At 38.2% G+C, this 27,948-nt stretch overlaps 1 protein-coding gene and 1 long non-coding RNA gene across 3 annotated transcripts in view; one reads left to right on the plus strand and one right to left on the minus strand.

Moving 5' to 3' along the window:
• MAN1A2 (mannosidase alpha class 1A member 2) overlaps window positions 1–27,948 on the minus strand; it is a 141,776-nt gene that overhangs the window by 111,165 nt on the left and 2,663 nt on the right. The gene's annotated exons all lie outside the window — the stretch shown is intronic.
• On the plus strand, window positions 2–27,948 carry LOC308176142. The gene is made up of 2 exons (XR_013938106.1): window positions 2–3,118; window positions 7,992–27,948. It is a non-coding gene; the product is annotated as an uncharacterized lncRNA (long non-coding RNA).

Consider the following 27,948-nt stretch of genomic DNA (forward strand, 5'->3'; position numbering starts at 1 on the left):
GACACAAATGCTAGTCAGCATCTCATTACTAAAAATACATTGATCATAAACAAACTGCAGCTTCAAAACAGAAGCCACATTCCAAGTTGGTTTACTCTAAATAATTCTAATGATTCAGACAAGTTTATTGCGTAGAAATGTGCATTAGCATATTTCAATTTTGCCTTGAAGCTCAAAAGATGCACACATCAGTGACAGTATTTTAGAAAAATGTATCATAAGGTATTCTGGATTATACCTCAGCACCTTTGCTTATCTACTCAAGACTTTAGAAAGGAAAAGCCCTACATCCTGTACTTCAACTACAGGATGTATGCACAGGCATATCTAACAATCAGTCTTAATATAATCAAAAGGGCTCTTCCTCACCTTCTGCACAATAATACATCATATGCAACTTGTCAAGATCTGGAGTAATAACTACAAAAAATTGCAGTAAGGCCCTTATTAACAATGAGATCGCAGCAAGAGCTGTAAACCCCATCACGTTGTGTTTTGCCTTGAATTCAGTACTTATTGTTCTGATCAGTATCATCTATAAATCTCACAAGCTAAAGGCAGAGTTAATTATAAAGCAATTTAAGAACATAAGGGTTTTTAATAAAGCATGACTTTGAAACTCACTGTTGCCAAAAGCAACAATATCTTGGTTCTAAGCACAATCTTCCACCATGATCTTTAATGATCAGTAAAAGATGAGATTCACACACAAAACAAGGGGTGCTGTCTTAAAGCCTGTGTTAAAAAAGAGGTTATTCTAACAAATGAAAAATATCCTGAAATACTTAAAGGCATCAGGAAAACACACATCAGGACCCTCAACATAAGAAAACCTTTTTATTTTTCTTTATAGAGTTGTTCAATGACCAATATAAGCCAAAATAGTTGCAGAGATTAAAAACAATACACTCCCTACCCTCTGCCTCCCTGGACAAAAAAAATACTCTTTTGCCGAAAAACATTAAGTGGATAATGGAAAGAAGAGAAGGCATGCAACAAGCCACATAAGAGATACCAAGCTTGGCCTAACCACTTTTAGTGGGAGCTGAGTCACTTGACACAAATAACATTTTTTTCCAGTTTATTGAAGCAGTACTAATGCAAATGAACAATCGCGCTCTGATACATGACAATCAAAAGCCAATCCAAAATTTACAGAAAACAAAACCATGGGATTAACTGTTAACCATACACTAACCAAAAAAAAAAAAATACATGTTTAAACTGGGCTACTTTTCCTATAAGTTTATTAAAAATATTTGACATCTATGATAAACTGGTAACATTTCAGAGATTCAACCGAACTAAGTAACAGATTGGGGTGCTGCACTGGAATATTTAGATTGCAATATTTAGGAATATGGACAGACCTTACTGAGCTTTCCAAGTAGAGCAGAACTGTTTTTATTAACCTCATAGATCATGTCATGACTATTACACAGCACTGTTTCACCTTTCCAAAATAGGTCGAAGAACAAAGGCAATATGAGTAACTTGCATGAAGTTGTTTTATATGTTTTAGAAGAAAGACATTCTGCTTTCTTTATAGTGTCTACTGCACTTTTAATAATGGCTACTGGGATGCTTCAAGTATTAATAGGGGCTTTGAGACACAAGCAGGAAGGATTAAAAATATCAAGCAGCCATATCTCAAAGATGAGGAAAATAAAAACATTGGATAAAAACACTTGCACTCTGGATATAAAAATATTGCCAGATGGTTTAAAGAATTGATCTAAACTGGGGCAGAGAGAAAAGAAGCCCACAAATGAAAAAAAAAAAGTATTTTAACAGCACCTAAAAGAGAATAGTCTAAGGATATGCTTTTCCTGAGCAGATGTGACAACCTAAACTTGAACTACTGCCCTAGGATAAGGCGGAGCATAGTAAGCATATTCACACACATCTTAAAAAGCTCTTCTTCCATCTACTTTCTTATTAAAAATACCTCATGAACATGCTCTCTATACTGTATGCCAATACAAAAGGTATCCATCAGAAATAACTCCTAAGAACAGCTGTTATACAGAATAGAATATTACAGGCCATGTATCAGTTGAGGAATGTAAGAAATTCAAAATGTCTTCTCTAACAAAATTAAAAGGTAGAAACTTCTTCGGAGTAGAGGGAATATGGAAAGGACACTCAAGCAGATTAGAATGGGGAGAGGCTCATAACAACCCTGCTGTAGAACCTCTCAAATTGACCAGATAAGTTGCTGTAAAATAGATAAAACCAAATGGAAAGAAAAAAAATCACCAACTTGTCCTGATACTTTAAATGCATCATTCTAGAAATAGAAGTCTTAATGTATTAAAGTGATAGTCTACATTTCAGCACAGAAAAGAAATGTAAGATAAGGACTGCTATGTTTTGAGATGCATTAGTTAATGAAAGTTTATTTTTAAAGTAATGTACAAAACAGAAATCAGAATTAATGCAGATATAAAGCACACTGTAACATTAATGAAGCGTTAATGCACTAACTAGCATTTTCTATTTTTAAACTATTAATTGTCTTAATCTTAAAAAACTGCTTTTGAAAACCAACTAAAAATATTAAAAGTGGACTCCCTAAATTTTTTAAAAACCAATTGAATACAATTTCAGTTACTGTCTGTAGTGGGTTTACGTGGCAAGGTTTTGGTAGCAGGGGGCCACAGGCATGGCTTCTGTGAGAAGAATCTAGAAGCTGCCCCATGTTTGGTAAGGGCCCCACTGCTGACCAGAGCTGAGTCAATAAGTGGTGTTGTTTTGCGCCTCTGTGAGAGCATATTTAAGACAGGGAAAAAAAACAGCACAGCAGCTGGGAGAGTGAGAGGAGTGAGGAACAGCTTTGCAGGCGCCAAGGCCAGTGAAGGAGGAGGGGGAGAGGTGCTCCAGGCGTCGGAGCGGAAGTCCCCTGCGGCCTGTGGTGAGGACCATGGTGAAGCAGGCTGCCACCTGCAGCCCATGGAGTACCACGGTGGAGCAGGGTTCCATGCTGCAGCCCGTGGAGGAGACCACGGTGGAGCAGGTGGACCTGCAGTGACGGAGGCTGCGGCCTGTGGAAGACCCCTGCTGGAGCAGATTCTGGGCTGGACCAGTAGCCCATGGAGAGGAGACCACGCAGGAGCAGGTGACCTGGCAGGAGCTGCTGCCCGTGGGGGATCCAGGTTGGAGCAGTTTGCTCCTGAGGGATGGACCCCGTGGCACGGACCCACATCTGGAGCAGTTCTTGAAGAGCTGCTGCCTGTGGAAAGCCCACGCCGGATCAGTTCAGCAAGGACTGCACCCTGTGGGAGGGACCCCACAGCACAGGGGACAAGAGTGACCAAGAAGGAGCGGCGGCGAAGAAGCGCTACAGACTGACCATAACCCCCATTCCCCCGTTCCCCTGCGCCACTCAGGGGGAGGAGGTGGAAGAGGGTGGATGGGGGGGAAGGTGCTTTTGGTTTCTTACCTTTGTTTCTCACTTCTCTAGCTTGTTAGTAATAGTAAGATTTATTACCTATCTCCCTACGCAGAGTCTGTTTTGCCCATCACGATAATTACTGTGCGATCTCCTTGTCCTTATCTCAACCCTCGAGACCTTTTCATCATATTTTCTCCCCATTCCTCTTTGAGGAGGGGGCGTGAGAGAGCGGTTGTGGTGGAGCTCGGCCGCCCACCCGAGTAAAACCACCACATTGTCTCACAAACTTTATTTGACAATTAATATCCTTATGGACTATAAAAATGTTTGGGCTAAATATTTATATCATTTAGCACAATACTAACAAAGCAATCCCCACAGATTAATCCATTTTGTGTAAGGTACATGACAGATAATCCTTCATCAGAGAACTGTAAGTCAAAGTGCAGTAAATTGGGCTTCTCGTTCAAGAAATGCACAGTTCAACCCCCCAGTGCACTAGCCCTGACTGTTATCACATAAATACACAGTATATTTTTAAGTTAAAATGTATATACATCTCAGCTGCACTCTTTAACTCAGCACACAAGAGCTCAAGGATTTTAAGGCACATTTTGTTCTCAGTTTGACAAAATCTGATGTCCCTTGATAATACATTCTGTCAACAAAAAGCTTTATTATACAGACTGTTGTATTAGCACTTTGTGCTTAAGTGCTATTAGGGTTGCAGTTAAAAATTACAGTAGCACTATTACCTTTATATATTTCATCATGAGAAATATAACTGAATGCTTTAACAGATGCATTGACTGAAAGGCTTTTAAACAATTTCTTCAGCCACTTTTCATAGTATCATCCATGTCACATTCATGTTTCTCCTAAACAATGAAAAATGAAGCACTGAGCTCCTCTTTATGACCATCAAATCCAATCTCATTAATACAGTTGAATAGTAGCAGTCCTTCACTACCTCAGTTGAAGAGCAAAGAAACAAATTTCACAGTTGCTAAACACTACTATAAAAAAAAAACATAATACTAATACTATTTAAGTTAACTTTTACATCTTCCATGACCCATTCGTGGCAGAGCAGAATCTTCTTGTACTCCTGTAAAAGTTGCTTATATTCTAACGTGGTAGCAATGTACTTGTTTCAATAACAGATGCAGCTGAAAATTTGAATTGATTGAAAAACTTGAAACCATAGGTCTGTAGTCTGGAAAGCTTTTCTGAAGCTAGCAGAAGGTGGCTTTGTGGAAGACGCAGCTAGACAGAATGAGGTAGCCAGAACTAGAGATCATTTCTCACAATCACATTTTCACTAAGAAAGAGTATTCTGTACAGAAACCAAAGACATGGCTTATGGAGAATGAGAAATAGGAAGCATTATTGAAGTATTTTGATTCTTAAATGTTCAGTGTGGGGTTAGTGTATTTTGGAAGTACGTTTCTTGTTGTCAAACTCAGTTTCTGGAGGCAAATGATAGCCTTTACCTTTTGACTAGATCTACTAATGGTTTTGCTAGTAAACACTGAAATCAGGTTTTTCCGTGAGGTTCATCCTTTGAAAAAAAGGAATTTTTAGAACATGATAATTATGCCTTTCAGGCCTTCATAAAAAGATGTTCATGGTACACCAATATGAACCCAGTTTGCAGAGGATGTTTTACAATAAATGTGCTTTATCTGTATATATAAATTTTTTGGTAAAGCCTGTGATTAACATGCATATACCCAAATACAATCCCCACAAAAAGATGTGAAAAAAATTAACTATGTTTGAGTAGCTATAGAGAGTGTGACTCACTAAAGTGTGCCACTGCAGTAACATGCTTTGTGCACTATCACAACTTTGTGCTACCAAAATCGAGCACCATGAAGATTCTACCTATGTCCTTCCCTCTAATTTTCAGTCCCAGGACAAGTAACTGGTGTTGAATCATTCTACCATCCTCATTTATTTCCAGATTCAAGGCGTATGAAAGCCATAATTCAGAAAAGTTTTGAACTCACGTCTAAACTACTAGTGAACTACTATATACATTTACATAGTAGTTTTGATTTCTACAGCACTATAACCCAATAAGATTCATTAAGGAGGTCTGAATGACAGTCTACTTTCCTTCACCCACTCAGCAGTATATTTAAGTGTTTGAAGAAAATATTCAGACTCAATAAAGATGAAAAATTCTAGCACTAACTGTATGATCAGCCAAAAGTCTTCCAGGAAGTGACATTTTGAAACAAACATATGAAAACAGTAAGATGAAGAGAAAGGTCAACAGTTATTTGAGGGAGTTTACAGGAGAAAGTACAAGAGCTTCTTCTGCAGACAGATATTCACTGTGCAATTACCAATGATGGACAGCCTGAGCTGCAAGAAATGTCATATTGTATGTTCCAGCTGAAGATGTATTTTACCAAATATATTGAAGTATATGACCTTACTGAAAGAAAAATCACACTCCTAAAAAGTCACATCACTTTTCTTGAGTTCTTAGGCATCATGACGTAAGTGAAAATACATAATGAAGTTGTGAAAAGATTTGAAATGTGTCATCCACTGAGACTCCCCACTGCCTCCCACTCCCCACCAAACAGCACCCACATGCCAACAAGCTCCTCATCCAGCATAAGAAAGAGTCAGCAACAGTTCAATGAGTGTACATATCATTATATCCAAGAAATCACAGAGATAAAGAAGAGAGACCTCAAAGGACCAAACTAAGAACATATTCACAGCTTAATAAAGATTGGAAACCATCCCAGCACAAACACATATCAGAATGTGTCAAAAATGGTTTCCCTACCCAACTATCCCCTTGCCCCAGGCAACACTAGCAAAATCTTACAACACACACCATTTTGCGTAAATCTTCAAAAACCTTATCTAAAGCAAAGCTGCTGCTTCCTTTAGTCACCCCAACAGCTTGTTCTAAAAATCTTGAGACAAAATAGAGAGGTCTACATACCATGAACATACACTGGTAGCATCTTTAAAACAAGCGATATTAAAAGGATCATCAAGTAGACTATTTTTGCCAGCAAGGAACATAAATAGACCCAATAATTACAATCTGAAACTAGACAAGTGCATGCCAGAAACAGGTGCAAGTTTCTTAAACAATCACTGTAATTAACTGTTGCAGCTGCTTATGCAAGAATATTGTACACAGTCTCCACAAGCAGACAAAACGTCATTCAGAAGAGACCACAAATTGTAAGGCTTGATAATAGAATCACTAGGTGAACCTTTATGTGCTACAAATATGCATGAGGTAGTGACCTTTCTGAACTTAAGAGCAGCCACTAAAGCTTCACTTGCCAGGATGACTTTTAATGTAAGTCTCTCCTACCTGCTGTGAGAGAACAACCTTTTGAATAACTGATCTGGAGGAAAAAAAAAAAAGCTTTCAAGCTTGTTCATTCAAGATTTAAAAAGAAAAAAATAAAAAAATAAAGACAAGTAAAGAAAACTGGCCACCAGCAACTACTCTCCCACACTAAAAAGCATAGCATAGGGTTACCAAAGCAAGACAGCAACCAGTTTGTTACTGTTTGGATTCTCAGCAGATGGGTAGACAAGAAAAAAAAAAATTGAGTCAATGACTCAAAAAACATTTCACACATTAAGTATTAAAGTTGCTTTTCCTTCCAACATACACCATTTTATAACATACACACACATTACAAGCCCATCATGTTTTCCTAGTATATGGAGAATACACTTTCATGCCATGCAAGGACATAGGTTAATTTTCTGGGCGATGAGAGGCAGCAGATAATAACTAAAGGTGCACATTTTTTGAGTGGTTCCTTTTGAACAAAGGTGACAGTAGAACTTATTTCTAGCAGACAGTTACATTGGCATATGATACAAGTACCACCTGTCAAACACAAACAAGAGTTTCCTTATTCAAGCCCTTTTATCCCTCTCCCTCTAGTTTCAGAAATTTTTGTCTTGCCATTGCACTTCCTCTTGATCTTTATGTTCCTGTTTCCCTGTTACATATTGTTGATACCAAGTTATCCTCTGCTAGCTCGCTTCCTTGGTGTTCTTCAAGGACAGCTGCCATTCCAAACACCAGTCTTCCTCACCTTCATCAGTCAGGTTCTTTGGACTGTGCTAAGGAGAGGAGAGAATTAACTGACACAGGTGCTCCCCTTTAATACTAAATAACCCCTCTTAAACTGCATATAGGCTTCCTGCAACACACTTCTTTCCACTTGTGAACAATAGACAACACAATAAAATAGTTCAGTTAGAAGGAACCTACAAAGATCACTTATTTCAACTGCCTGAACGCATCAAGGCTAACCAAAAGGTAAGGCATATTATTAAGGGCATTAACCAAATGCCTCTTGAACACTGACAGTCACGGGGCATGCAAGGTCACGACCTTGCTCAGAAGCCTGTTTCAGGGTTTGACCACCCTCATGGTCAACAAATTTTTCCTGATACCCAGCCCGAACCTCCCCAGCACAGCTTTGTGCCCTTCCCTTGTGTTCTACTGTTAGTTAACAGGGAGAAGAAACTGGCACCTCCTGGTGATGATGTGTCTGATTTCTTATTTCTTTTATTTTTTTTTTTATCTTAGGCCCAGAACCTGGGCCTTCAGACACCTTCAGCACAGCTCTCGAATTCCTCTCTGTGATGGAAGCTCACAGATTCTGTTCCAATCTGTTCTCTCTTCTAAAGCAAAAACCTCAGTCTCCAACATTTCTTTGCAGATAGCTGGGTGTCACCTTCAAGTCCAATGAACTGTAACTTTTAATCTTCCTCCCACATCTTCTGTTCAACAGTGCAAATTTCTCCATTACCTAGATTGCCTGTGTCTGGGCATTTTTTTTTATTTTTTCCAGAACTTGACGACACCTAAGTTTTTCTACCTTGTTTCCACATATTTTAAATGTGGTCTCTCTTAACCCATATGTTTAGGGAACCCTCACAGCTTGTTCTGTTCATTCGACAATTCTGTCAGGAAGACATTTATCAGCTACATACATCCTTACGCTGCCTTGCTGCATTTTCTTTCTGCAAAACTTGTTACCCATTATATATATTTTTTTTGGCACAATGACTAGAAAACAGCCACTTTTTGAAGTCCAATGTTAAATTCACTAATTCTTATGGCTGATCAGTAAAGGCCATTGCTTGTTGTAACTTCTGTATCTAGCTGTACACAATTGTTTTCCTTTATCTTGTGATTGAGATAGGGCCCTTTGAAGCAGCTCTGGAACAATAATATTTAGAGAGAATTTCAAAAATACAGATTGAACGGGCACTCAGAGAACTTGCCAAAGGGGCTGGACAGCTGAAGCACATCCCTTATGCATGAAGAGCAAGCCCACTGCAAAACTAAAAGCAAAAAAATTCCTTAGTATTGATAGATATGCTAAATTCAAGTTAATGCTTTTCTTGGCACCTGAAAGCACTGTCATAGCCTGCAGAGTCAGCTTAATTTTTACTTGGTGAAGAAAGGCAGAGGTTTTCTGCAAACACTCTCCAACAGTTGCATTCATAATAGTAGCTAGACATTTGTCAGTGCTAAAAAGGGTCACCAGAGACCATGTAAGCATTTTATGCTTACCATGATTACAAAACTAGGATATTTCATGTATCAACTCATACAGATTTTTCAGATGAATCAAATCAACTACTTCAGGAAGATATATGATTCAACAGCAGTTAAAAAAATTAATTAGTGAATAAATATAAATTACACAGTGCTTTACACACATTTTCAATACTGTATAAGCAAGCTTACTGTTTTGTGTGTAGTGTGTTAGTGTGACTTGTCAAAACACTTAGAAAATGCAGTCGATATGTGAAGTTCAACAATGTAGAGTTTTCAAATCACTACATCTCTATCAAAATGCTTCCTTAGATCTTTTTCATTTATATGATGTAAAAATGCATACAATTAGATCTGCCTCAAGGCACTAACAATCAAAAATAGGCATTATATCAGAATTTAGGTTGATTAAAGAAAATTCGTTTAATGGCTGCAGCTGGTTACTTTTGTGCAGAATATTAAGCCTCTATAGAGCAAGGTCTCAAACCTGATTGTCAAATCACTTACAATACTGTTATGAAGAAAAAAGCTATTTTTAGGAATTGATCTTATTTCCAAAAAAAAGGATACTAAAAGCTTATGAAATTTCAGAATTTTTTATGTTTTATCAAGAAACCTGAATCAGAGGAATGTTACCACCTGCCAAATGTAAAAGGATTCTAAACACCCTCTCGGCATAATATTGACTGGAGCATTTTATCTTCATTTCCAATGTGTAACCCCGTGAAACATTCTTTTTTCCCCCCCTTAAAGTAATAAAGATGGAAGAACTTCGGAAGAAGCTTGAGTGAAAATAGTATCTAGACTACAGGAATGATAAACAGAAAATGAAATAGGTATAGGACAAGAGCATTGGGTAGGATAAAAAGAAGTGAGCAAGATAGTAAGAACAAATATCTGGAAAAGTAGAGTTCATTTTGATGCAAGATTTTAACAGCACCAAAAATCTTGTAGGATACTTTTAAATTGCAGAAGCCTGTTACACTTAATGATGTCAAACTACAATTTTCCACTCTAAACCTCTCTATCTAGCTGGAAACTGTTGCTGTTTAAGTTTAGATATGTATATAGTGATGTATCGGAGCATTTAGACTCTATACTAATCGCACTCAAGTCCTAAACAGTACTTGCAAACATCTTGTATGCGATATTCATTCCTGATTTACAAGACTTACCGTTTGATCACGACAGAATGACACATAGCTGGTCTTGAGATACTGAGAAAACAATTACACAGAACTGGGTTCTCATACAACAGCAGTGCATCATCTGCTAAGCACATTTACATATAGGATAAACAAAGCAGTCCCACTGCTGTCAATAGCACAAATCAGATACTGAAACATATGCTCAAAAAGAGAGAAAGAACCAGGGCACTTCCATTACACAGCATCAAGTTCTTAAGTATTATTTTATGTCCAGCCTTCTACTAGTGTCAAAACCAAGTTTCTTATAAGAAAAAAAGGCATAACCCCAACTACACAAACCAGGAAGGAAAATAAAAATGGAGCATTCTATATCACAGAATTTGCTGCAAATTCTGAAGCACTACTGCATTTTCCATACAGTATGAAGTTTTACCTTTTTCAGAGGTAAACTTACTATGCTATTTACTAAACATGTTTATTTTTCTTTATGCTATACAAAATTAAATATATACTCACTTTTTACAACAATTAAAACAAACCTGCTTTGATGGTAACATTTTTCCTAGCAAAACCACAATCCTATTTAAGCTGCCCAACATCCAATTAAACAGAATCCCAAAGATAGCCAGACTTAGATGGCTAATTTTAGATTACCTAAATGTATATATATTCAAACACCTGAAAAATCAAGACACTACAAAATTACAGGTTCCCTCTACACCTTAATTCTCACCCTTTCGAACACACGTAGAGCAACTAGCACTTCCTACACTACTTAATATTTTAACTTTCCCTGGAGTGAAAAGTTGTGAGGTTTTTGTCTTTTTTTTTTTAAATGCAATTTTTACATAACTTTTTTACCTACAGAAAATGAATCATGGGTCCCTTTTAGCATAGCACCAGCAACTGTTTCAGTATATGCTGTGAGAGCTCTCACTACATCTTCAGCACTACTGTACCAACTTGCTACTCCTTTTCTCTCCGTACTAGCTACATTGTCTGACAGTTATACCAAAATGGGGCAGGTTCATAATCCAGCTCTGTACAGGAATTTTGGAAGGAGATGGAATCAGAAACAAGAATAAAGCAACAACAAAAGAACTCTAATCATATATGTGCATTACAGACAACTCTCCCTTCTTTCCTGATCTTCTTCCTGATCCTAGAGTTTCAAATTCCACCCCTTTTGTACATTATACTCCCAGAGAAGGAAACAGTTCCTGGAGGCATGCACAAAATCTTTAGGAATCATTGAAAGGACCCACACAGTCTCCAGAAATTGAAAAAGTCCTAAGGCAGGAGTCTTATCCAGCTGAGAAATTCTCTGTCCTGAATACTCACATTGTGAAGTCAAAAAGGAATTTCTTAGCACATCTATTGATTATAGTATGTTTGTGTTCAGGTAGTTTAGCTCAATTAACAGATATATTAACACTGTGATATTAGCTTGACTAACATGCTACCAAGAGTTTCCTAACATTTCACTTTATACAGAAACAGCAACATATAAAAGAAAATTTAAGCGAAAGAGAAACAGGATTTCACCTGTTTACCTTTACAAGACATAGCTTGAAAACACTCTTCCAGCAGAGATCAAAGGCTTGCTGAAACCAGTATGTAAGAACATCACAGAGAAATCTGCATTAATACCTTGCAGTAAGAAGTGCTAAATATAAACATATTAAATACTTAATATACCAGGACAGCCTCACTCTCCGTATGTGCTAGGACACTGACAACTCAAGAACAGACTGAAAGTTTTAATTTAAAATACTAAGTTGATAACAATAAGAAAAAAATAAAACACTGAGCAGTAACATGTTGCTGACTTTTGAAAGCATAAAGTAACTGAGTTTTGGACACTAGAAAAGAAAAACATGGTGCCATTAAGACACTTGTTGTATATAATTAAGTACATATGTATATATTTAAGAGAAAACTAAGAAGCAGCAATCACTAAAAGGTATGATAATCATTTTAGCATCCCAGTAATTCACAACTGTAATGTTGGAGCTTTACATCCATTACAGACCCTATCATTTGAGCTATAGAAGATGACAACCTCCTGCTATCAGTCGCTATGTAGGTCAACAGCAGAGGAAGAGAAACATACCTTAACAGGGTTTCACATGTATCAGCTTGCAGCAGGAGGCAAAAAAACAAGGCTCAGGGTACAGTTTCACATGATATTTAAGCTGATTAATGCCTAGCTATTGCCAAGTACAAGGTCCCACTCAGCACTGCACCAGCTCTGGCACTTGTCAGTGGCTAGTGAACTGACTAAGGGTCTTAACATAAAAGACTACCTAGGGGCTTGGTAGCATTGCCCTGAACATTTGTTCACTCTGAGTTTTTCTGCATGGGTTTAGCTCCCTGAGTTAGCTATGGTAGGGTCAGATGACAGCCAAAGGATAACGTGAGGAAAGAAGCAGGAGCAATATTCTGTCTATGGATGAGTCCACACTGCCTTCCCATAACAGGGTCTGCCACAAAAGTGCACATTGTAGCTACAGGGTGACTTATACCAAAAAACATACTAATTGTAGAGCTCTGAGGTACACAGACAGTGCCAACAGTAATAAGGGAGGGGTCTACTAGAAACTGGCAACTACTAGATATATGCACCATAGTAATATGTATTATTATATTAAAATAATGGTAGAAGAATAAATCAACTGACTGGACAACCAACACAACACCCAGACCAGAGATCACCAATGTAAGCACAAGCCCTGGCAGGTTAAGTCTTGTGATGCTCTTCCAACAGCTCCACCAACCCAACTTCCGGTCAGGGAGAAGGGGGTCTTACCTTCATTGCATGCCCACGGCAGAGAAGCTGCATGCATGAGCAGTAGGAAAACATCCCTGGATTAAGAGAATTTGCTCACCACCAGCATGGGTACCCTCTTCCAATGGCGCACAGGAGCACAACTTCTCTGGCGATGCTACACTGACTCGCTGATTGCCAGAAAAGTAGACATTTTTTAGCACCAAGTCAACTAGCACATGAATGATGTCTGCACGTCCACTTATGTTGTGGATTTTAGTACTGCTTACATGTAACAGCAGCATTGATAATATGATCAACAATAATATTACATAAAACAATATTCCAGCTGTAACTCAATATTCCTTGTGTTGGTCAGTATCTCTGTGCAAATCATTCTTTAAGTTTTAGAGCTTTGGTTGCCCTAAAAAAAACCACCTTCCTTACTCTTCCTTACTCCTTATGATAGTATTCAGGAGACCAGAGAGCAAGCCACTCAGCTAAGCCACCTGAAAAATCATTGATCATTTAAGGGCACATCAGGCCTCCTAACAGGCTGACTGTCCAAACACTACTGCTGGAACTAGGATATAGGCAAAATTAAATGGCCGACCACATAGGAGAACAGGACATGAGCTTCAAGTGTTACAGAACTGCACATTCAAGGATCTTAAAGTAGAGCCCAAGTGATCAGGAGCAGTTTTTCTGCACACAAACTCACATGATCAATAACCCCAGTCATTCCCTCCCCCACCATCACATCTAGTTTCTACTCCTCAAGTTTATCCCAATGATATTGCTTCCCTCCATCCAATAAGTCACTCCCTACCATCCTAAGGCATTATTTATGCCTTACTGACCACCATTGTGCTTGAAACATCTCCTTTCCCCAGTGCCACTCTGATAAGTCTTTGATACCTCACTCAGCCAATGCCCACCTCTTCTCGTGTCTCAGACAACACATTTTTTTTTTTTTTTTTACTCTGGGAAAAAGGAGAAGAAGGCTAAAATTACTATTTCACTGCCAACCTATATTATTTTATTTTGTTCAGTGTGTAGTTCCTATCTGCAGATTCCAAAGAAATAAATTGTTCCTTCTCATCACCAAGGCCCTCTGCTAACCCTGACTTACCCCCCTCCCCAGGTTCTTGTTCCTAATCAGATACTCATTTCCCTTTTCCTTTTCCCACCCCCCTATACTGTAGAAATAGGAATTCTATTTGAGCTGTAGCAATGCCTTCTTCCTGCAGCCTGTGCTCAAAAGTGGTACCACAATAAATATGGTAACTCCCTCTTTTTATAGCATGAGTCTTCTCAGACTCCAGAAGTAAACCTGAAGATCCTCACAAACCAAAGAAAAACAGTTGAAGAAAGTTGGCAATAGCCATGATATGACTACTATTTTAGCCTAAAAAGTACTCAATTTTTCAAATATAAAAGTTGAGGGCTAGCAAAAATACACAGAGAATGGCTATTGCAAAGGCAGAGTAGCAAATAGCATATAGCGTAGACTCTTAGATGGCAAACTTTCAGGTAAGCAGATGGCACTAGACTTCTTTGCACGGAAATCCCCCGGCAGTTTCTACAGAGCACTACAGAACAGACTACTTTCACAGATGTTCTGTCAACACAAGCTATGACATTTCTCTAACACTATTTACTCACCCAGCCTGAGTTGCTTTGCACATCCCTGAAGCAACAGTGCTGCAAATATACTACTGAAAGTTCACTTGCACTACTCAGTTTTATTCTCCTCAGGCTATAATTGTTGCTATATTGCTATATGGTAAGTTGATATTTGTTTATCAATGTTTAAAATCACAATAGCGGTCAACGTGCATGGCACCATAGGCCATGCACTCAAATGTACAGCATAGAACTTGAAGAAGAATCCCTGGGAGCTATTCATATAGGAGACTGACACTAGCTTTTCATCGCAGGGGGTCAACATCACTAGGGTTTTACTGCTTAGGCTGAACAAGTTCTAAAAAATACAGGTCTCAGCAATTTCTCTTGATTTCTCTCACCACCAGAAAAGAGTTACATGCAACCCTTTGGGTCAATACAGTTTCAGTGATGGTCAATTAGCATTGCTTTGGCGTGGGAGCAGCATTTTATCAGTCTGAAAGACAGATTAGCTCCTTGCACTTAGTGTTGGCAGGATCATTCCAGTTGCAACACTCCCTCACTCCTATGTGGCAGCAGTTTAAAAAGCAGTCCTACTTCAGAGAAATCGGAAGAATTATGGAGCAATGATAGAAAAAATTAATTTTAACTCAGTCTCAGAATGTCAGTAGCTTTCAGAAGGTATTTCATCATATGTCATGAAAAAAATAGACAGGAAAGGAACAGCAGGCAACGTTACAAAGCCTTTACTTACTTCAGGGGGAAAAAAACAAATATATATAGGACTTATTTTATACTGTGAACCAGAAGGAATGCATAAAAGTATATCCACACTGCAGTCTCTGTCCTCTTGTAACAGTAATATTGGATTAATTAAAATGGAAATACTCTACAAAAAGTTCTTCTCCCATACCACAACTCTTGGAGTGGTTAGACGGAGAGAACAGCAAATCTTTATCCCTCTCTACTTGTCAAATCAGCAACTGAAGATAGAGCAACGGGCTACCTAGAAATAATGATGTACTGTCCAATCTGCACTGTTCCACAGAGCAAAACTATCTCATTACTCACAAAATTCTTTAATCTTATCAAGAAATCAGAGGATGAAAGACAAGTGTGCGACAAGTTATTTAGCCTTCCCGGTGCTTCCAGTAAGTTTCCACATAAAAAAAATCCTCCCCACTAATAAACTACATAACAATGATTCAGGAGACTGATAATTGAGTGGATCTTTTTTCCTATTAAAAAAGGGAAGAAAATCAACAGTGGGTCAGTTACTCCCCACAACATATTTATATTTATTTATATATATATATGTATATATGAAATAATGCAACACTCACACAACTCAGTACATGTATATACATCTATTATATAGAGTAAACAAGCATGCAGTACTAAGATTGCTAAACCAAAAGACTGCACTCTCTCCGACCCACAGTCCAGTGAGAGCTTGGGCTCAGCTCAACCAAAAACTTATGTTATGAGAGGATACTCTCACAGTTGTAAATTTCAAAAGGTAAGAAAAACAGTAAAATTGCTGAGACAGTAATTTAACTCAGGATAAACATATTGACAAAAGACATAAGATCTTCAGGAAAAAAAAAAAAAAGAGTTGGAATACGTCAACTCAACCAGATCAAGAATCAAACCACTCCAAGAAGGAAAAGCAGTTAGTATTTTCCTTCCATACAACTTCCACAACAGCAGGGACTCATCAGGCTGGTAAGCACATTAATCCTTAGCAAACTGCCTAACCAGCTAAGCAACCTGCACTACCTAGAAAATAATTGCTGTGTCTCTGACATGAAGAACCTCTGTGCATGCTAGAAGATGCCAAAACCACATCCACAGCAATTCTGTATCTTTCATCCTTAAGAATTTAAGTTTTATGGAAGCTTTTATTCACTCTTGCTACTCAAAGCAAGAGTTAAGTTTCAGTCATTCTTCATGTTTTAGAAGAAAATGAGGCAGCACTAGCCACCCATCACCAGACTTCTTTTCTGAGACTACGCCTCTTCTTTGTGGAAGAAAAAGGTTGAGAAGAGATGGTGATACTGTTTTAGATGCCTCAGACCACTCAGCCATTTTGAATAGCACTTACCACATTCATAGTCCTATTTTATTGCAACTGCCAAGCATTGAACTGAAACTGGTAGGGTTAAATTGCTAAAAATAAGTGACCAGTTTATAAAAAGGAAAAGTAGAACAGAAACTGGAAGTAAAATATGAAATCAGAGACTATCTACCACAAATTTATTTGAACAGATTGACGTAAATAAATATTTCCAACTCTCAGACAGCGTTCCATTTTGAGCATTATTGGACCCACCTGAAAGCTGGTGAGACAAGATTATGCCTGATGCAGTTTAAGGCAACTTGTCTCATGCTACAGTGGAAGAACCCTACTTAGTTTGCACAGACTCCAGAATTTCTCCTTAGTAATGGAAGTAAGGTAGATGGAAAAAATCAATTTATATATCAGAATAAAGGAGCATTTAAACATTTTATGCTTCCACATATTTGCTAGCTACTACAACAGCAGACAATACTACACAGCTTGCTTTTTCCCTAGGAATTCCATACTATGGACTCAGAAAGGGTCAAAACAATCTGGAGTTTCCTGAGAACCTAGGAATAGCAAGTAATTATGACTTACTAAATGTAATTATACACACCACTTTGGAACTGGGGATGGTTGCTGGTTCGTTTACTTTTTAGTGTAGGAAAGGAAGCGTCATAAGCACTTCCTGGTGTTTTTCTTCTTAAACTCCACTGCATTTTGAATTTCCTCAGGATCACCACCAGCAAATTCCAGAGTACAAAAAACTTTGAATTAATGGATTAAACCTGCAGTTGTGTGCTGGGAATTGATCAGGTGACTTGTGTCAGTATTTGAACCTTCCAGAACCAGTAAAGGTGGCATTTTCTTTGCAGTATCATACATTTCTCCTGCAAGTGTTCCTGCAGGTTACATTACCACTTGAAATGTCACATATTTCATTGAGCATAATCATTCAGGCATCTTGCCAAATTGACACGAATATGTCAAGCCTCACTTTTCTTTGTAATAGCAGTAGACCGGATGATCTAGTCCCACTGTAGTGTGACAGCCAGATGCTATTCTGAGTGAATTACATCTAAGGAGGGGAACAGGGCTGTCAAGCAAACCACTACACAACTCCAATAGTATATCCATCTGAATAAAATTAGCGATCAAGTGATTTACATATCTGTAATATATTAAAACCAAAATAAACATATTAAAAACAGAGCTAACCAAGGGCCTGGGGTTCACATGTAGAGTGGTAGTGAATCTCAAATTTTGTCAGTTCAGAAACAAGGAACAAAATCACCATTGGGCATTTTACTTTATGAGCCAATAAACTGTTCCCGTAGCCTACTCTGGCCAGCAAGCAGCTATCAAATGCTGCAATGACAACACAGGACTGGGTGAAAGCCAGACAGATTCCAGGTTCTCTTCCACCACTGTTCTGCTGGCTTTGTTGCTCTTCACATCAAGTAAGACCAAGAATGATGAAGTGCTGTTTTTTGTTTATTTGGGGGCTTTTTTTTTTAGCTGTTTTTTTTGTTTGGCTGACTGTGCTCTTTTGGTGTTTTGATTTTTTTTTTTTTTGAGGGGAGGAGTGGGGAGGTGTTTTTTTTTTTTAAAAAAGAAAAGAACAACTTCTTTCAGTTACCAATACAATTCTGAACGATCCTCATTCTGTTTTGAGAATATCATGACAAAAAAAAAAAAGCTCTTAACAAGTTTATAATTTGTAACAGAAGTTCTTTGTAAAAAACTCCTGTACAATACCAGTCACCTCATTTGCCATTTGTTTGAAAGTTCCACATACAAATATTGAAACAACATCAGTGACAATTGATCACCCACTTCACAGAGCAGTTTCATACATATACACACGTATATCAGAGATCAAGACAAAGCTTCCATAGGTATCAATCTCTCAAGATGAGAAAGGTGCCAGACAGAAAACCCTCCAAAAAAAGTTATGATTACCAGGGTGACAGTTACTGCAATGCAGGTAAGTTCTCTTCTGTCCCTTTCATCATCCCAGGTATGAACTACTAATATAAATAGGCAAAATATTCATACTGTATGAACTTTTCACCTTACTGATCTGGACCAACTTAGTGACAGTTAGTAGACCCAACTGCACTATTTTTAAGTACTTAAAATCAGTATCTTTAACAGTGCTGATTAACTTTATCACTGTACCTGATACGTTATTCTATTTAAATTAGTTGTTGGTAAGGTAAGAAAACTGTTTAATTCTTCAACGGCAAAACTCATTTGTTTCAATTTTCCTATTTTCTGGAAAGCACCTATTTCAGAGACCATGTTAAGATATCAAGCTGCAGCAGGAGAGGCTCAGGCTGGATATTAGGAAGGGGTTCTTCATTGAGAGGGTTGTCGCGCACTGGAACAGGCTCCCCAGGGGCACAGTTACAGCATCAAGCCTGTCGGAGTTTAAGAAGCATTTGGACTGTGCTCTTAGTTATATGGTCTGAATTTTTGGGTAGACCTGCGTGGTTCCAGGAGCTGGACTCGATGATCCTTATGGGTTCCTTCCAACTCAGGATATTCTATGATTCTGTAATAATGGCTATGGATTCCACAGTCTCTAGAAGGTGAAATTATTCACAAAAAATAGAAACTTGAATTAATTGCACGAAACATGCCCTTTGTAACATCAGAACTCCATGATGCAGCGAGTCCACTTTTTCCTCTGCTGTATTTTCTTCTCCAGAACACTCTGCATTGCAATTCAGAATTCAATACAAGTGTTACTTAATAATTTGGAGAACATTTTCCACTCAAACAGAAACCAATGACAGCAGAACAGATGCCTTTAGGAAACTAAGGATGTGTGATTATAGCACTGGGAAAACAGACACATGCTTGCATCATCTGTAATTATTAAGTTGAAAACAGCCTTTAGTACTTCCAAGATAAATCTGATTCACAAGAGATTTAAAAGGTCACCAGAAACATGGTTCTTAGTCAAACTAGTTCATACCATTTTTTTTCAGGACTGATTTTTTTTTTTTTTTTTTAAGAATTACAAAATGTTCTGTAAAATTCTGCAAATCTGAGTAAATTGTTACTAACATACTGGACTTTTCTCTACTAACATTTCTTAAGAATCCCTCATTATTTCTACCCTGCAGATTTTAACCTATGCTCTTATATTCTGATCTCCCAAAACAGCTAAAAAAGTTTGCCTGAATATAGAAGAAAAGATCAACTGGATTTATACATCAGAAAATATGATTGCAGAACACGGATTCAAGAGGATAACAAGGTTTTGAGGGGTTTGTATTGCCTGTCCCCTTTGGGAACAATGGAGCAGGGGAGACCATCTTATCAGGAAAATAATTTCTTATTCTCTCAGAAGTATCTCTCCCACTAGTTTTGCCATCCCAAGCAAATTCAGATTGTTGTGGGTGTCTTTTTCAGGTTTGGTTTTTAAATCAAAAAGTAATTTATGATTTCATTAAGTAATGAAAAGAAGCAGAAAACTTGTGGTCCAGAAAGACGGCTATATATTAATATTTTATAAATACACTACAGAAAGAACGCAATATTATGGAACAAAAGAAGAGTCCCTAACTTCCATAGAGAAGATAGTAAATAACACTTGAAATGCAATAAACTCCTAAAGATAGCAACATAACAAGAAAAATCTGTGAGGAAGTAGCACATAAGTTATTCTTACCAGCCAGCATGGCAAATGGGATCTTCCCCATCCCACTGAAGGATTTAAGGGATATGCCACTCCTCCAACTTTCCCCTTTGTGATCACATTCATTTGTTCCAATAACAAGTAAAATGGATTAGTTTGATTTCCCACTGATAGTTATCTGCCTGCAAGTAGCCTGACTGTACACTTCAGCAGTTCAAACATGTCAGCAGCTCCAGAAGAAAAACAATAACAAATTACTGAGAAGGAGAACACTCTGAAGCAGCTTGCCCATGCAAACTTCAAATGCCTTGCTGGCCTGCAAACTGTGCTAAACCTAAATGGAGATAATTATCATCTTACAGACGTCTTCCAGGTTGCTAACAGCACACACTAAATGTGAAATTTGACATTTGTTTACTGGTGTTAATAGACACAAAGTAATCTCTTTTAAGAGCCCTTTTACGGAAAAAAAAGAAAAAGAGTACTTTCATCATATGCACTCCCTTAAAGCTGCAAGTAATTCTATTCATATCATATTTAGCAGATTGCATAATTTTAATTCAAACAAAAACCTCTAACTTGCTCCCTGCCCATCGTAAGCTTCAACAGCAACACTATGGCAAGGAGTTGGGGAAGTGTTTACAAAACCCTCTGGTGGTTTAAGAAGTGACTATCAAGTAAAAGAAAACACAAAATATTAATGAACCTAATGCCAAATACCATATACAAGGTAATCCTGTTCATAAATTTGTATCTCAAGAACATTTAAAAAACTAAAGGCAGCAAGACAGAATAATAAATATGATTCAGTGTCTGGACAAAAATCCTGCAAGGAACAGAATTAACGTTGCCCAGCATTTCATGCATTAAGGTTCTTTAGCTTTCTAGACCAATGTTTCCTACAACCTCAGTAACACATCCCATCAAACCCTACTAAACCCTACCCATTAAACCCCACTAAACTATTGCGAACGGCTCAGAGTTACACTGGGACAGACTGAACAGCAGCAGATCAAGTATCGCAGAAAACTCTGGGGCTCACAGTTGTGATTCTTCCTTTCAACACTGTCCCTAACAGAGGTCTCTCTCTTTCACGCAGCAATTAGATAGGTACAAGATACAGAAACTTATTTGACAGGTTACCCTCTGCTTCTAATAAAAGTTAAAGGGGGAACAGAAAGAACGTAGAAAAGAAGAGGGTCAGCACCACAGGTGAACACATGGTACAACCATATAAACTTTGTTTGCTTAGGAGAAGAAGCAAAAAATGCCTTAAAGAGAAGCCTCCAACTTAGAAAAGAAGGCTAATAGTCTACAGCATATCTGCTCAAAATTTTTACATTTTGAAAACCCCAGTGAACCTGGTCAGGAGCTCAAAAAAACCAACTCTGAAAGTTACCAAAAAAAGCAATCTCTCATTTCTTTTTAAGATCATCAAATAATCCCAGAAAGTTAACAGATTTAATGAAGATTTAGAGGGTCTGTATTTGAGTGAATGGATGAACCCGCATGATTTGCTCTGTAGGAGAGGCTAGATCAGACAACTTAGATAATACAGATAGAAGGAATCAAAAAGCCTACAAATTATTATTATATGGTAAGAACTCCATGGTTCTCAAAGCTTTGCCAAATATTTTCCAACCATGAATGTGTATACACACTTAATACAGTAAGATTGTGAAATATTGTTGAATTACTAAGTTCAAAAGACAAATAGCAGAAGTCATACAGGTCAAATAAGAGGTACATAATTATACTGTAAATGCAGGTACTTTGAAAAAGTTAGTCATACAGGACATTTAGAGCCTTCAGAATTCTTATTTCAGTGTTTAAATACCTCCCCCACATCTCCCTGTTTTTCCCCTTTCTTGCTTTACTACCTTTAGCTTGTTGAACACTCTTCTTCCCACAAGCAATTAGCTTACAACAGAACTCTGAATTTTAGTAATGAAGTGACAACCTAGGTACTGAATTAAGACATGTTACAGCAATCACTTGAGTCTCCAACCAGAAACGAAGGCAAAAGAACAAATCCCACAAACTATGTTGAAACATAAACACTGAGGTTCCCACTTAGCTAGTCTTTACTGTGAGAAATAACTGCCTGTGTGTCCAACACAGACTCTCTGTGTGACCAACTTTCTCTTGATCTGCAATAACAACAATGCAGAATGGTGGAAAAGAAACACTGATCATGTTTTGGACTTCAAGGGTTTCTTAGAAAAGAACATGAGAAAAAAACATTTTATAACTATCTCTAAAGCAAAATATTTGCATACACTTTTATAAAAACTCACAAATAACTGTTCAAGTAATAAAGCTTTTCTAGACCAAGCCTAAACTGAAAATACAATGCTGTAGTCTTCAAAAACTTCATACATAGATTGATAATAACTTTTTCCCTTACAAAAGCTGAAAATGGTAACATCCAAGAGCAAAAACAAATTTACAAGATTTTTTCCCTTTTTTTACCAGTATTAAGTGTAAGTTCAATTATTATGAAAACATACACATACAACACGTCACCAAACGTGGTTATTTTTACATACATTTGTGGTAAGCAAGCAAAAATCTGCAACTCTGAACAAGCTGAGAAGGATCAGAATGTTTGTATTTACTACATGCTGCTGACAAGAGCAGCAAATGGGAGAACTCTTAGGGCACAGTATGCCCACGTTGCTTACTATTGCCTATACCACTGCAAACACATCAAATAACCCACATTTATATTAAAATTCTTCTGAGATTTTAATCTACAAAACTCCAGAGTGCTACTGCCTTCCACCCACTAGCTGGCCTAAATCCAGCAAGCAAACTTTCTGCTGTTTTCCCACGCCTAATTGTTTTCCAGTATGCAGACAAAGTATAAATCATGCAGAAAACCAACTTTTTTTTTCTTTAATGGAAACGATAAGAATTGGAGAACATGGACGATCAACTCCTCCCTCTTCCACAGTGCAAGAAGTGCTTTGTCAAACTCGAGTACAGCAAGATAACTTAAAGAAGCACTCTACACATGATGTAGGCTGTTAAGCAGATGGGGGAGGAGGAAAGACATCTATACAGATGGTCTGAAATTTGCATTTTGTAATTCAAAGATGGAAGTATTTCTCAGCCTAGTATATAATGCACTCATTTCAGCAGAACCTTTTGAAATAAGACAAGAGGGTACTTCTCCCATAGTCCAGTACAACTTCAGGAGAAATTCAAATCAAATTTAAGTGTGTAATGTGAGGATTCTGGAAGAAATCAAGGGAAATCAGATTTTGGTACGTCTCCAAGCACCAGCATCACTTCTCAACACTCATCTCCAATGAGTCCAGAACAGAAAATAAGTGATTACTAAAACCTCCAAATGAGGAAAGTCTCCATATAAAAACAAACAGTGCTCCTGTAACAGCTTTACTATTTGAAGCATTGACACCAGACAGATAAAACTTCTCTGCACTAGAAATACAAGATGTTTCTGAACCTTAACTTGGAACACACTCCTCCTATGCTCTTCAGCTCCATATGTGTCACCAGGAAGACCTGCATTTCCTGCACGCTGCACCCAAAAAGACCTTTCTTCTACATCAAGCACCTGAGCTTACACTCAATGTCCATACTGCACACAGATTGTGCAGTCTGCTCTGAAGGCTCAACTTCATGCAAAGGGAAATTGGACAGAGTATGAGTTTAGCCCCAGAGGCTACAGCAGATTCCAATTTTTCAGGGGAAAAAGCAAGTTATCTGAATCACTCATGTACTCATAATTGCACTAATACCCATAATTGCACTAATGAGCTGTGCCTCAAGTATGTGCAGGGAGGGAAGAGCAAAAGTTGGCTTTACACAGCCTTATACTTGATGGTATGGCAGAGGATGATAGGAAACACTGATCCCACTGAGCAACAGAGATTAAATTATCTCCTCTTCCCACTTCTATGTCTTAACAGCGCACTCTAGTTGGAGGCCTGTAGCTAGCAGTATCCCCCAGGTGTCAGTAGTAGGTCCTGTCTTGTTCAACTTACTCTTCTGTGACATGGATGATGCAACAGAGTGCATCAGCAAGTTTGCTGATGACACAAAACTGGGAGGAGTGGCTGACACACCAGAGGGATGTGCTGCCATTTGGAGGAACCTGGACAGGCTGGAGAGCTGGGCCGTGAGAAACCTCATGATGTTTAACAAGGGCAAATGCAGCGTCCTACACCTAGGAAGGAATAACCCTAAGCACCAGTACAGGTTGGGTGCTGATGTGCTGGAAAGCAGCTCTGTGGAGAAGGACCTGGGAGTCCTGATAGACAGCAGGCTGACCACGAATCTGCAATGTGCCCTTGTGGCCAAGAAGGCCAATGGCATCCTAAGGTACATTCAGAAGTGTTGCCAGGAGGTCAAGGGAGGTGATCCTGCCCCTCTACTCAGCCCTGGTGAGGCCACATCTGGAGTGCTGTGTTCAGTTCTGGGCCCCCCAGTACAAGAAGGACACAGAGCTACTGAAATGAGTCCAGGAGAAGGCTACTACGATGATGAGGGGACTGGAGCATCTCTCTTACGAGGAGAGGCTGAGAAAGCTGGGCCTGTTTAGCCTGCAGAAGAGAAGGCTAAGAGGGGATCTTATCAACGTGCACAAGTACCTGAAGGGAGGGCATCGAGAGGATGGTTCCAGACTCTTCAGTGGTGTCCAGCAACAGGACAAGAGGTGACAGGCACAAACACACACAGGAAGTTCCAGGTGAATATGAGAAAACAATTCTTTGCTGTGAGGGTGACAGAGCAGTGGAACAGGTTACCCTGAGAGGTTATGGCATCTCCTTCTCAGGAAATATTCAAAACCCACCTGGATGTCATCCTGCACAATGTGCTCCAGGTGACCCTGCTTGGCAGGGGGAGTTGGACCAGATTATCTCCACTGTGATTCTATAATTAAGCCACGTAGACCACAGAAGATAATGGGAGTCAAAGAAAGCATATTAAGTCTTTCAAGTTTCTTTCAAATTAAGAAGAGTGATAGGATTTAGAAGAACGAAGAAGAGAGACTGATAGCTCTTTCAAAATATTATTACTTTCACTTCTTTAAAAGAGTCCAGCAGTAGCAGCTACTGTCTTCAGAGGTAACCATATATTGAACAACAAAGAAGGAGCGCTTTTAAACTATTGCTGTGCAGCTGCTGATGCATGCCTGGTCATATCAACCTGCTCAGCTTATCACTTCTGTATAATTCAGAAGCTGATATACCTTAGCTTCAGAAGAACAGCATCAAAAGCATGATTTACACTGATCTATACCAACTTACGCAGCAAGGCCAAGGTAGTTGCAGTGGTCAGTTGCATTAGTGGTACCTGCTACCAATCTGTTGAAAAGAGGGCTCGTCTTATTTTTAAGTAAAGGTGGGAATTATTATTTAAAATAACACACAGGAATTTAGCAGCTGAAGATACAGCTCTGCAAAATTCTGAAGAATTGAACTGTTGGCACAGCAATAGTCCAGAGTGCTGTTACAAAGTGGCTTTGCAACTTTGAGCTCATAAAATTACGTATTTGTTGCTTTTCCAAATAATGTTTTTCCACAGAAGTAATCTCAGTTTTTGTCAATATAAAAAACAGCTTATTGACACATCATTAAAGAAACAAGTCTGCTCAATGTTCTTATTACAGATACTCATTTTTATTAAAAAAATATCTAATAAATCAAAAGGTTACAGACTGCATTCTCACTTGTTTATACTAAATGCCAAGAAACTATAAAAATATTTTGTTTTGGTTCCAAAGCTATCTTTCAGACACAGTATGGAAGAATAAAATACCTAAAATAGCTGGAAAGAAACTGGGTAGTGAGAAGCAGCTTAGTTTTTTTGTTTGTTTGTTTTGTATTGTTTTGGGGGTTTTGTTGGTTTTTGGTAGCAGAGAAAATGTAGAAGTTTGTTGCATATAGATAACTGTCACTTCTTGCCAAACAAACTAGTGTGTCATTCAAGATTTAGGAGATGTGTCCTCAAAATTGTGCTTCTCTTGTTCCAGAACCTTTGCAATATCCTATTTGAAGCAGAAAGAAATCCATCTGTAGGAACTGAAATGGGCTTTTAAAAATCATGCATGTGCACATATCTTCAGAAGTCCTGAACTAGTCAGTTCCACTCTCCTCCTTCACCAAGGCAAGATTTTGACACACACCTTTCCAACATTTCTAACCCATTCCCCACATATCACCTTGTAAGAACAAATGAAGAGCTTTCCCCTGAAATAAACAGCTAGAAATGACTATTGGATGGGCTTTGTGCAAGCTATTTCCCAAAGTATCAGTTGCAGCTTCATTTCAGATTTCAACCCCCTTCTTAAAAGAAAGTTGTTTTTCTTTAGATGACAGGCAAGGACACCACAATTCTTGAACAAATGCTTAAGCAATGTGAGGGAATACAGAGACGTTCCAGTAAGAACCATTATTTGCACTAATGCATGGCTGCATGACAACCCTCTACCTTGCTATATTTTGCAAGATAGAAATATGAATACCCTCCAGCAGACTATAAAGCTCAAAAATTAAGGGGTAATGGAAAAGGAACATTAAAATACTGTACTCTATATAACAAGAGAGCAGTATAACAATATGGTTTGTTTGGTTTTTTTTTCAGCTTTTGATATCAGTCAATACATGCTGTAACAGAAGAAATACTTTCCCTTAATTGCTAAATAAACACACCTGCCACTTCATGATAAAGTATACTTCATATGAATGACCTTTGATACGATTTCTTCTTAAGTCCCACAACTCTTGGAAAGACAGCTTGTCAATTCATTATCATAATTCACATCTTAGACTGCACCCTCCTTTGTGCTACAATCCAGGTTATTTTCTCCTGATCTTTGCTTTAATTCCTAATGCTATCCAAAAAATAACACCTATGGAATAGCTGATGCTCAACGTCGCTCCTTGATGGTAAGCTGGACAAAGTTTTTCATCCCAAACTGAGATAACAAGATACCTAGAATTCATTTCTGAAGACATTTTTGCTTTCCAAGAATACTGTCGAGGTCCCTGTGACCCAGGAGCAGTAACCAAGCACTGAAAATGTCAACAGCCAACTGTTTTCCTCTATGGGAGAACAGTCACTATGCCAACCCTAAACTAGCAAATACCTATTGATAACGCTATCAGGTAACAAGCCCATTAAGTTACTCCAGAAGTAAAGTATATAACCTTGCCTCACAATGCACATGGTGGAATTCACACACGTGTCTTATAAGCAGGCAGGTGTTTTTTTTTGTTGTTTGTTTTTTGTTTGGTTGGTTGGTTTTTAATAGTTAAGGCATGCTTAGAGTTTTGTAATGGCTTGCAGGACTAAAGCAACAGGAATACCTACTCTTGCTCAAATACAATCCGAAATGTGGTCATAAAATCTGTACATGAGAGGGACAATTTTGGATTGAGATGGGGGAGAAGTACACATTCACAACTTAGAGAGGAATTATAGGAGAGTTAACACAGTAACCACTTCTTTTAATGTTTATTTGGGGTCAGTTTTAACTTATTAACTATTAGAGCTAAGTGCATTTTGTTTATCTATGTGTGAAAGAAAAGCTGTATGCACTTTGTATCATTACTGAAGCTGTAGCCTCAGAAATTACACAAAGAGCAAACCTGAAAAGGACTCTCATAAGTAGGTTAATCAAAAGCATCACTTCAGAACTATCAGTATTAAACTCTTTTCTATGACCCATCTACTAGGCAGCAAAAGGTACAACA

The sequence above is a fragment of the Anser brachyrhynchus genome (assembly GCF_964034855.1).
Source record: "Anser brachyrhynchus genome assembly, chromosome: 1".
Lineage (NCBI taxonomy): Eukaryota > Metazoa > Chordata > Aves > Anseriformes > Anatidae > Anser > Anser brachyrhynchus.